This window comes from Adiantum capillus-veneris, chromosome 6 (assembly GCF_014529385.1).
Source record: "Adiantum capillus-veneris isolate H3 chromosome 6, ASM1452938v2, whole genome shotgun sequence".
In the NCBI taxonomy this organism is placed as follows: domain Eukaryota; kingdom Viridiplantae; phylum Streptophyta; class Polypodiopsida; order Polypodiales; family Pteridaceae; genus Adiantum; species Adiantum capillus-veneris.
This window is the reverse complement of record NC_140936.1, coordinates 111,349,811-111,362,831: the sequence shown is the minus strand read 5'-3', so window position 1 is coordinate 111,362,831 and position 13,021 is coordinate 111,349,811.

Sequence of the window (13,021 nt, the reverse complement as noted above, 5' to 3'; positions counted from 1 at the left end):
ATTAACAATGGATTACATCGGCTAGGCTAGTTTTGGGATCATATCAGTGGGAACTCAAAAGAAACATACCAACTAGCCTCCTAGTTTCACCTTAATGGGACTAAAAGACTTTTGGGTTAGTAGAGCTTTGGAATGGCTAGATAGATGTTGTATTTCTAACTAAGAGTCCATGTTTGAGTGGAAGGCATGGCGGTGTCCCACGAATAGAAATTTTCTTAAATCGCAAACCAAAGACGTGTACAACTCCCTTGTGGTCTCAAAGGGCTAGTTTCCCCCCCTCAGCAAACAATGGGGAAAGAAATGGCTAGAGGCAAGGTGGGGGGCAATCACGAAGAGCATCTAGAGCCCACAGTGGCTGCTTGAGATGAAAGACTTTTCTTGGAAGGTTTTGTGGGGATCCCCACCTATCGGAGTGAAGGTCTTTGCCAAAGGATTGGTGAGATAGATGCTTGCAATGTAGAAATGCTAGTGAGGACCTCCATCACTTGCTCATCAAGAAGTGCCCAACAATCTATGGATTTGCAAGGAAGATTTGCAAATGGGTCCAAAAGACTTGGAATATAGGTTTCTTCAAGAATGACCTCTTCCTTGGTGGGAAGGTTTTCAGAGCTAAGTGCTTCTTATCAACACACAAATTGTCAAATTTGTCTACTTTAAACACATTTGAAAGGCCAAGAGCTATCAATCTTTGAGAATGCCTTGAAAATAGCTACGTTCACAAATATTATACACGATAGCAGGGAAATAATTATCACCTTTGGGAAGCAAATTTCTTGGAGACGTCTTGGCTCGGCAAGAGCATGATCAAAATCAGTAATTTATTATGTATGCTAATATAAGTTACTCGCCATTGTGATTTTTGGGAAAAAAATATAAAGTTAAGCATAGTGTCATATTATGAGTAAAGACAATGCAACAATTAGGCAAAACCAAATAGCTAGACTACAAAACACATGATTTCATCCAATGCAAAATAAAAATTATGGCCCTTTTGTATAGATTCTACAAAAATAGAAAATATAATTTCTTCACAAAGAATACAAATGTGAGACTTAAAGAGGTCTTAATTTTTCTATATTGATCTTAATGGTGCCACATTAGATATAGAGGAAACTATATAGTCATGTGTTAAGCGATACATTTGTAAACGGAACAAAGGGTTTCCACAAACAATTGAGAGGTTGAATTGGAAAAAATAACTAAGATTTTCTGTCTCATTTAAAAAATTGGGACTTGAATAATTCCTAAATATGTCTTATATGCAAAACTTGAGAAATATGTTCATAAAACAACGAATCTTGGATTATAAACATGGCATGCCATGGTCACCCAATCCGCCACTCAATGAGTGTGATCAAACTACACCCAAGCGTTTCAAAGATTCCCAGGTCCACTTTGGTGCATTTGATTAACCAAATCTAATCCAGATGCAAGGACAAACGTTGACATCTTGAACACAAAGCACCGTTCCCCTTCCACTCCTCCGGGTGCTATCATTTATCGAGCGAGGAGCGAGCGAACAAAAGCGAGCAAGAGATAGAAAATCAAGATAAAGAATAGCAATGTCGGTTCCAAATACACATCAAGTTTATAGACAAGTGATTTTAGTTTTCTACTCTTATAAACAATAAATTTGTGTTCAAAGAAAGAAAATATTAAAGTTATCATATTAGGAAGCCAGTTTTATATGGACTAAATTTTATGTTATTAATGTGGATCCTCCGCCATATTACCAATAGGTTTACTTAAACTTAGCAAATAGTGTACTTACAAATTAGATTGACCAAAAACTCTATAGATGCTAGTTTGTACAATGCAAACAAGAAGTGGCAAGGAAAAAGACAAATCCAATTTTGCAAGGAAAGCAATTTTGTGCTTCTTCATATTTTATCCTCGCCTCTCACTTCCCTTAACCACCAATACTATAGAATGAAATTAGAGGTCCTTGCCTTACCCATGTTTGCAATTTTCGTAAACTTGCAAGAGCGCCCCTGCTCTGCGGCCTCACATTTATGGAACCTATAATAGGCTGATTTTTTTATCACCATGCACTTTTGGCAAGTATCATGCAATCACCCATTCACTGTGCCTTTTTTACAAGTGTTTTGAAATGCTAACAAGGGAAAATGAGTAGGATATGAAGTGACATATAAGAGAAAAATAGCCAAAAAAATTGAACAATAAAGGTCTTCGGTGGTTGGCCCCTTTCTAGGATGTCAACAGTAAGAGCTAGAAAGAAGTAGACCAACTAGCTATCGAGTACCACTTAAATGACACCAAAAGAATCTTCATGAACAAGATGGTGGACGGATTGGGAAATCACGTGATGCCTATTCACAAGTCAAACCTCAATTGGAAAGCTTGGACATGGCCCAAATGTATGCAGTTGGTATACCACATACCAAGAGTATATACCACACTTTAATGCTAAAGACTAATTGTTTCTTCTCCACCCTTAATAAGCGATGGGGCTTGCAATGGCCGGAAGCAAAATGGGTGACGGTTACAAATAACATCTGGAACCCACAATGTCCATACTCAATGAACATCTTCTTGTGGAAGGTGCTATGGGGGGCTTTGCGGATAGGAGTGAAGGTCATGGCTGGAGGTATTTGTTCAGATAGGTGTTTAGGGTGTAAAAAGGCAATTGAGGACCTCTCTCACTTATTTATTGATAATTTGTGGCCTTCCAGGAAAGATATGCAAATGGGTCCAAAAGACCTAGAAGATAGGCTCTATAAGAAATCTATTCTTTGAAAGGATGAAATGAAAATTCAAGTAATGTTGATCTACGTACAAATAGTTAGGTTTTGTTTCTTTAAGCATGTCTAGAAGGCTAGGAATCGATGAGTATTTGAAAATGACTACTCAACTATGAGCTTCATGGAGGTTGTCAAAGAGATCAAGGAAATGATTTCTACCTTTGGAAAAAGGAGGAATTCAAAAGAGTGAAATCGGGCCGTTTCCCCCACCTTAATGTGTACGTGATGTTGGATGCCAGCTTGCCTAGGGTAGCCCTTAGAGTTGGATATGATCTGTAGATACCTCAAAGCTCACAATCAACCTAAGGATGCTTTGTAAATTTTGTAACTCTTAATACAATCCTCACTCACAAATTGTGATTTTTTCAAAATAAAAAAAGTGATAGGAAGTGACAGATTGGACTTAATGTTGATAATGCTAAGTACTAAGTGAGAAAATAAGTGGCTTCAAAAAAGAAAAAGTGGCCTCATAATTTATTCTCACATGTTTTTGTTCTTTTGCAAACTCACAACTGTGAGTAAGTTTGTACTAAAGAAATCCAAAAACAAATTCACAACAGACCCTACTCATAGACAAATCTAGGGCACTAGAAAAGCCTAACAAACCAAAAACAGACTGCCAGAATAGGGGAGGAAAACCTTGACCAGAGATACCACCATATTTAGCCAAAATATATAATAGAGGAGTCATAGAACATCACTTGAACCACCATTTGAAGAGAGGAGTCATAGAGGAGTCCCCATCACTAGGAGAGGATGCCAAAGGTTGCCATCAAGAAGTCATCTCTGCCATAGACCACCCACTTGATCCAAGAAATCCCTCCATAAAGTCGTAGGAAATTCGAGTAGACGTAGATCATAGCAGAAGATTATAATGAACAGGGGAAAAGCCAACCTCCTAGCACAAACACCAAGATTTTAAGGGACATCCAAGCACCCACAAGGTCCCATCCAAGGATGCCATGAAGTTATAGGTCTGTATCACCGACCCCCAACCCCTCTGACCCCCAACTCCTCCAAGGGCAGCACCACCACCAACCAAGGAACATGCAATAGTGGCCACCGTTTCTGCACGAGGCATGGAGGGGCAACCTCCACCTTGTCCAAAAATGAAGGGGGGGACAGATGGAGCATAAAAGACATGGTTGGGATTGTAGGGCCCTCCACCCGAGGGACACAGAGCGATGCAAGGGCTCTGCCACCATGAAAGTCCATGCCACCAGCTCGATCATGAAAACGGCACCTTGCTACATACCAACCGGGGGCCTCCCTATCCCTTGCACCTCCCAGGCCATAGAGCCTTTGGAGCAAGCTCCCCCAAACCCTATGTGCCAGGTGGAAGGACACTTTGTACTCACATGCTATCAAGTTGCTATCAAATTTTCAACCCCTTTACCATTAATCATTTTAATCATTTGGGAGGCATTTGGAGACAATTGAATAAAGCTTGAAACATAGAAGGTAATTTGCCTTAACAATGAAAGACTACCTTTTTTTTCTTTGAGAAAAACTCACAATAGTGAGTGGCATGGCTCGTTGTGAGCATGTCAAAATGGAAGAATACTATACACCATAGCCACTTGAAAAGAATTTCAAAATACTAGTGGTTGGGTGAGAGTGATAATTGTTTTCAATATTTCCCTCACCATGGCTTGGTAGGAAGCGTTTGGAAACGCTTTGTGTAGAGGTTTGGTGAGAAGGGAGTCCAAGGCCTTTTGTTTTCCAAAATTGTGTAAGTCATGATCCTCTCACCACAATCTATTGCGAAGCATTTGGAAATGCTACTCGTGAGAGCTCTATGAGAAGAATAGGCTTGGAGTGTAGTGAGTAGTGATTTTCTCACCATGCCCTTTTGCAAAGTGTTTGGAAACGCTACTCCGAAGGGCTTGGTGAGAAGAGTAGGATTTGTGAGTTCTAAGTGAGTAGTGATCCTCTCACCATGGTCTTTTGCAAGGCGTTTGGAAATTCTAGTGTAGAACGCTTGGTGAGAAGACCACCCCTTTTCTATCGCTAATGGAAATGGATAGGCGAGAATGTCTTTTTTTCAAAATTTGAGTGTGTACTCTATCCCTCACCATGGCTTGTTGGGAAGCGTTTGGAAACGCTATGTGTAGAGGCTTGGTGAGAAGAGAGGCCAAGACCTTTTCTTTTCAAAAATTGTTTAAGTAATGATCCTCTCACTAGAATCTATTGCGCGAAGCAATTGGAAATGCTACTCAAGAGGGCTTGGTGAAAAGAGTAAGCTTGGAGAGTACCAAGTGAGTAGTGATTTTCTCACCATGGCCTTTTGCGAAGCATTTGGAAACACTACTCCAAAGGGCTTAGTGACAAGAGTAGGCTTCATGAGTCCTAAGTGCATAGTGATCCTCTAAGCATGGTCTTTTTCAAAGCGTTTGGAAATGCTAGTGTAGAAGGCTTGGTAAAAAGGCCACCCCTTTTCTACCGCTAGTGGAAATGGATAGGTGAGAATGAGTTGTTTTTCAAAATTTGAGTGAGTACTCTATCCCTCACCATGGCCTATTGGGAAGCATTTGGAAATGCTTGTGTCAAGGGTCTAGTGAGTGATAATGATCCTCTCAACACAATCTGCTGCAAAGCATTTGGAAGCGCTACTCTAGAGGGCCCGTTGAGAAGAGTAGGCTCGGTGAGTACTAAGTTTGTAGTGATTTTCTCACCTGGACTTTTGTAAAGCGTTTGGAAATGCTACTCCAACGGTCTTGGTAAAGAGAGTGGGTTTGGTGATTCTTGAGTGCGTAATGATCCTCTCACCATGCCCTTTTGTAAAGCATTTGGAAACACTCCTGTAGAGGGCTTGGTGAGAAGGCCACTCCTTTTCTCTCACTCCCAAGGTGTTTCCAAACTTGTCATGGTGGAGTTCAAAAAATCCAAGGTGGTGGTATTGTGATTGGAAGGAAACATGTTTTCATGTGCTTATAGGTTGTTGGTGATGTGGGTATCCAAGGATAGTGTATAGGGCTAGCTTGGAGGAGAACAACCAACTCCCTTTTAAAGATGTTTTTCTACATGTATAAAATGGCAAGGAAAAATGTAGTGGATTGAGCGATACATGACTGTAGATCAATAGGTTGCATATGGAACTGGTCAATCCACCTTGTATTCACTTTTAAAAGTGCTAAGTGGGGGTCCTCATACCATGGGACACTTTGTGTCATATGTAGTCCTACAAGAGTCCTACCAACTAGCACATCACTTAAAACATGCAAAAAACGCAGCCACTAGCTATTGGTTTTTGGGTGTGATGAAGCAAGCATGCATACCTAGCCATGTTGCAGCCTATGTCATCTTTCATTAAGCACAATATGTCTTCCATTCTCTACCTCATCAGCCGGCTCCACCCATTCATTGCTCCAAACCCCACCATTTCCTAAAGGTGCAACAACATCACTCAAACAACTTTCTATGCCCTCCAATTTGATCGCACACACTATTCTTGTTTGACCTTACAACACATGGAATCTCGTTTCCTGTTCAATCAAGGGACCACCACCTTGGTTGCTCCATTGTGCCACTACTCGAATTTTCTCCACATTGGAAGCCAATCAAGAACTCCTCTTGATTATATGTGTGACGTAGGCTATTGAACCGCCCACCTCTTGTATTGGTGCCAAGGGTAATGTCTCTCTCTCTCTCTCTCTCTCTCTCTCTCTCTCTCACCCTCTCACCTTGATAGTAGCTAAGTTTTAACTGCAAAGTTTTTGTTGAGAAGATGCATGCTAAAGGTTAACCGTAGGAAGGGAGGCATGTAGCAGGTGGCTTGCAACAGCATGTGTTCTTCTCACCGAGCCCTTTAGATTTGCATTTCCAAATGCATGCCAAAGGGTCATGGTCAGAAGATTAGTATTCATAGAACTAAACAAGCCCTCTATACTAGAATTTCCAAACACATTCCAAAAGGTTACGAGATGAAAGGATAAGTACTCGCTCATTGTTTGAGGACCACATTTTCTTCTCACCTAACCTTTAGGCTAGCATTTCCAAATGCTTTCCAAAAGGTTATGATGAGAGGTGATTTCTCATTTTCAAAACCATGGTGAGGGGATTAGTACGCACTTAGTTGTTTAGAAACCAATTGCATTTTCACCTAACCCTCTAGACTAGCATTTCCAAATGCTACCCAAAAGGCTATGGTGAGAGGTACTCTCTCATATTTAAAACCGCCTACCATTTAGGTTTTATCCTTTACACTTTTGTTTCCAAACATATCCTAGATTATTAATGGTAACAGGGCTGACAACTAGACAAAATGTGAGTATGAAATTCTACGAGTTCTCTCATTTTTTTGAATCCACTCGCCTCCTCACCTAGTGCTTCACACTAGTTGAATTTCAAAATGCTTCTTTATAGATGGTAACTCTTAAGGTACCTTAAATGTTAGGGTTCGGCTCTGCATAATTTCCACTCATTGTAATGTCTCTATGAGGATTCTACACATGGATTTTCTCAATAATACATAAGCCCAATGCATGCTAAAATCAAAGAGGAAAATCAAAGAACGTGCCCCCAACCACTATCTTTTCTCCTTCCTCTCTCTCTCTCTCTCTCTCTCTCTCTCTCTCTCTCTCTCTCTCACACACACACACACACACACACACACACACACACATATAGTAATCATTATTTAGTGTTTCTTTTTCCCCAACTCTCCTCAACTTGTGTTTTGAAACTATATCTACCTCGACAAAAAATCCTCCACTTTGAGGATTGGCTTTGAGAGGAAACGTGATAAACTATTCAACAGTTGGATAACTAGTAACCTTTGATGCACTTGATTTTGGAAATACTATTTAATAAAGATCGATGAGAATGATTTTTTTTTTTCATCAATACCCACCCAAAAGGAGAGGGTTGGGACAAACTATAGCATTACATAAAGAAATAAAACAACTCCATGCCCGCATCAAGCCATGGAAAGCACACTTAAGGAACTTAACAATGTACATATGAGTCCATATATGAATCTTATGCACTTGAGGAAATTATTGAATTTTTTACACATCATAACCTCACTCATATACGATAAGATTCATATATGAGTCCTTACATAAATCTTCTACACTTGGAAATCAATGATTTTTATACACATGATAACCTCACTCATGATTTTCATGCATTCCTCTCTTGACTTTAGGGTTGATGAAGGAAAAGTGATAATTTTTAGGCATAAATTATATTCGTGAAAAAGCTAAAGAGAAAGCCTTCAATGCATATAGCATATAATACTAGCTTCTTACAAATTTTATTTTCTTCTTGTTGTCCTCTAAATTGAATGAATACAATAGTATTAACCTTTTTTATGACAAACCTAAGATTGTTAAGAGAGTGACATCCACTCAAGTGCTATAATATACTATTGTGTGGATCTAAATCTTATATTTCTTTGGAGATTAGAAACAACTCTGTTTAAATACTCATTACCATGGATACCAAGGGAAATCGATATAGTAAGGATGCTGACCTCTTTCTTAGTTCAAGTGTTGCATCAAATTGTACAAAAACCACAATAATACTATTGAGAAAGAGGACATGACTAGCACAAAAGTGGTATATATGTGTTTTTCTCAGGAGCATTTTAGGCCTTCCCAAAATTCTCTCTCTCTCTCTCTCTCTCTCTCTCTCTCTCTCTCTCTCTCTCTAAAGAACTTGTGGACTATTAGTTGATAGCAAACCAAGTCACTTATTTAGTGAAACATTGCAATAAAAATAAATGATAATTCTTTAAAAAAAATTAGTGTGCATAATAAAGACTTAAAGTTGGTGATTTTGCAAAAGTCATAGGGAAGATATGATAAGGTATGTGACAGGTTGCGTGCTTTTCAAACATAATGTTTGGATTTTAATCAACGCATACAAGCCTTGAGAGTGGTTGTACTTTGAGTTGATTGTTAACACTAGAATGGTAACCTAACAGGACATAAAAGTTTCCTTTCAGGGTTTTGGGCAAAAATTCCAAAACCATAGTAGATCCACTCATTTTGAAAAATCCTTTCACGAGCTTATAGTTCAATAACTACTACATATGGAAAAAATGAGAAACTTGTAATTTTTCTCATCCCTTGGTCACTACAAGCCTCCAAAGTTCATGGACCAGTGCATTTTGCCCAAAACAGCAATTTCTTACGGTTGATTGCATATAAATAAGAGTGGGGATTTTTGTAGGACATGAGATAAAATGCCCTGTTAACTTCAATGGGTTGGTGACCAAAACATATGGTTGCTTTTACCTCACTAATTGTTTTTTGGGCAAAAACATTAGGTACAAAAAAGTTGCATTTTTACCATTCTGCGGACCTATCATCAAAGTTTCTATAGTCACGCTCAATACAGATACTATATACATGTTTTCTTAGTTCCCTGACCAAAACATATAGTTGCTTTTACCTCACTAATTGTTTTTTGGGCAAAAACATTAGGTACAAAAAAAGTTGCATTTTTACCATTCTGCGGACCTATCATCAAAGTTTCTATAGTCACGCTCAATACAGATACTATATACATGTTTTCTTAGTTCCCTTTGGCCCTTTGGATTCAAAAGGAGCCATGGAGCATGTAAAAAGGATAATGGATCTCTTACAATTGGAACCTTGGGGGCAATGATAAAGTGCTAAATACAGCAAACATGAAAAAACTGGGTTTAGCATTATGACCTCTAGAAACCCATAGAAACTACTCAATATCTAGCCAAGTTTGTAGTCTATGATTAGATATGGTTACTACCTACAAAATACACACAATTGGCCTAAGAAACTAGCAATATTGAGAAAGTTATACTTGCTACTCTAAAATGTATCGTATTCTTCATCAATCAAAAAACCATCATCATATACTATGCTCCAAAACTCAAGGAAGATTAGATTTATGTTATACATTACACTTACACAATCAAAATTGAATTTGGATATCAAGAAAGCCACCAAAAAAATCATAAAAGTGCTAATTTTGGCCAAAAAACAGGATTATGTAATTCTTGTAAATTGGTCATAACTTTCAATTTTAACACTTAGCTCTCTCTAGAAGCATCAAAAAATGTTGAGAACTATGAAGGTCTAACTTATAGCCATATAAACCTCACAAACATGAAGTTTAGAGTGGTATAGTTGCCAAAAATTGAAAAAAAACCAAAAACAGGACCCTTTTTTCACATAGTTTAGGTTCAAAAATGTTGTGCAAGAGTAAGGTTAATGGTGAGATCGATACTAAAAAAAAAATGCTAAGTTTTTTTCAGCTCATAAGGCAAATTTGTGGATATATAGCACCTAGAAATTCATTTTCATAATCTTCAAATAATTCAAGAAAAATGGTCACTTAACAGGACACAAAAGTGTCCAAGGACATAAAAGTGTCCTGTTACCATTCTAGTGTTAATTAAGTACATAGTTCAAAAGAACAAATCCTTTACATATAGTGAGCAATAAAAGTCATAAGAAATAACCATTTGTTGTTGTGGATGTCATTTATCTAGTGAAACATTGCAATAAAAATAAATGATCCTTAAAAAAAAAACTTTAATGTGCATAATAAAGACTAAAAGTTGGTGATTTTGCAAAAGTCATAGGGAAGATATGATAAGGTATGTGACAGGTTGCGTGCTTTTCAGACCTAATGTTTGGATTTTAATCAATGCATACAAGCCTTGAGAGTGGTTGTAGTTTGAGTTGATTGTTAAGTACATAATTCAAAAGAACAAAATTCTTTACATCGTGTGAGCAATAAAAGCATAAGAAATAACCATTTTTTGTATTCCATACTTGTGGATGTACATGCTAAAAGGAAGATATGTTCTCCTATGGGGGCCATGTATAAGCAAAACATCTTCACACAAGGGTCAATATTAGGATTTAAGGGCATAACAATTGTAAGTTTTGCAAAAAACGATTTAAGGACATTACAAGGTGACGGATGTGTTTTATTCTTCCCTTTCCTTTGCTCGCTTTATGTCCCTCGCTCGCTTTTTTCCGCTCGTTAAATGATATCACCCCACTCCTTGCATGGGAAACCTACTCCTGTGAAAAAAATTATATGTGAAATCCCTTTCTAGCTGTAGCAAGGAGTCCACACCAAAGCTTTTCTTTGTTAGCACATTTCTTGTTGCTACCATAGAACTACGAAACCTATATTACAAAATTAAGTTACTTTGAAATAATATGCACAAAAAGAGAAACAAGTAATCATCCTCACCAATTGTCCTCCACTAAGGGACCCATTGCTTCAACAACATTTAAAAATTCTTGCTCCCCAAGTACATGGCTAGATCCCTCCTCTTGCATCAAAGTTGTTGTCACAATTTTCTTTACCATACACATTTGTACCTTTCATGTGCCTCCATGTCTATCTATACCAAGAACTATTTCTTTGGTTTTATCAGTGAGACCTTTGGACGTACCATCCCTCATGTCATGTTGGTGAGTTCCTTGATGTATCATCAAAGTGCCAATGCTTCATCCCTTGGAATGATGTAATATACAAAAGAGTCAAATGTATGCAAACAAATGGGTGGTTGCCTCTCTCTCTCTCTCTCTCTCTCTCTCACACACACACACACACACACACATACGTCTCTGTGATAATAAAATAAGAGCGAATGGGGGATTCACTAGTAGTAATAGAACTTAGAAGTCATCTACGTGCATGGAAATCTATTGTTTTTTCCTTAAAGAACTCCCATATTATACACTCATGTGCCACTATACGGCAACCTTTTGTCACTATACGATTACCATTCTTGAATTCATCAGTCATCATACCCAAGTGGTACATACATACCCAATGTTTTTGTGTTGCGGTACCATACCAAGCATTGTTGTGTCAAAGTGGCCCGCTCATCTTGCCTAGAAAGTCCACTATAGAGGATCTCCATTATAAAAAAAAAAGCAAGTTTCATGCGTATCCATAAAATATGTATCTAAAGTGCTTAACAAGTGGAAAACGGAGGTTTATCATGTACTTTGAGCCCAAGTAAATGCATGTTTCCACCAATTTAGGGATTTTCCTTGGCTTGTTTGGCCTTCTTACATACAAAAAGGCCATTTTTGGGCTGAAATGGTAAAAAATAGCCCTCCACATCAATGACGGTACAAAGTATGAAGTTTTCATGGTGCAATATCTAAGTAAGCAAAGGATGACATTGAAATCTCAAATTAGAGAGAGACGAGTATTAAGCTGATGGAAAAATGTTTTGAGATTTACATCCTATAGTAACTATTTTAAAAAGAATAGATTTCTCTAAACAATACCAATTATGTTTTGCCAATGGACTTCCTCAAGACATGCAACCATATATTAATGAAAGGAGTCCAAAGACCATATAAGAAACTATTCATCACATGTATGGCTCTCTCTCTCTCTCTCTCTCTCTCTCTCTCTCTCTCTCTCTCTCTCTCTCTCTCTCTCTCTCTCTCTCAGATTTTTCTCTTGGAGAATGCACCTCAATCAAACATTGTTGTCATCATTTCTTTTGCTCCCTTTTCCTCTCTCTTGATCTGCCATCGGCCTTGTCCTTTCTCTCTCTCTCTCTCTCTCTCTCTCTCTCTCTCTCTCTCTTTTGCCTGCATCCAAAAAAATACCCACATGATACAATGGGATATAGCAACAATCACCTCTCTTACGCACAAACATCGCACCAACCATGCCATTCTTACCTTCAAGACCAAGACATACCGATTCAAACTCCTTGAGCAATTGAGGCTTCTCAAGGACACCACAATGTGGTTTGCATAAGATCTTACACACACTCAACTCAAACAAAATAAGGCAGAACTTAAAAAAATGCGAGAAGAACGTGCAGCAGAAAAATGGGCAGTGTATCGAAGAGGTAAAGCTATCATCGAGGAGTTTAGAACTCCCAAACCAGCTCCGTCCTCGTCTTCCCCTCCATAGGTTTTTCCAACTTATCTTACTTTTTATTTACCCCTTGTTGGACACTCAGTCCTTAACCAAAAATGTATCTCACAACTCCCTCATTTCGATGAACTCTTTGTAATGTTTTGTTTCCGGTCCCATAGGTCATATCTGACCTCCGTGGATGATTATTAATCTCTCTCTCTCTCTCTCTCTCTCTCTCTCTCTCTCTCTCTCCTCTCTCTCTCTCTCTCTCTCTCTCTCTCTCTCTCTCTCTCTCAGTGCTCAGCTTTTGACCACATTAGGTCCTCTTTTCCCCATATATTCAGCCTGATCTCTCCCTACATACCTTCCTCTCCTAACCACGATGTGGACTCTCTATTGCGACGCTCATTTCAGCCATT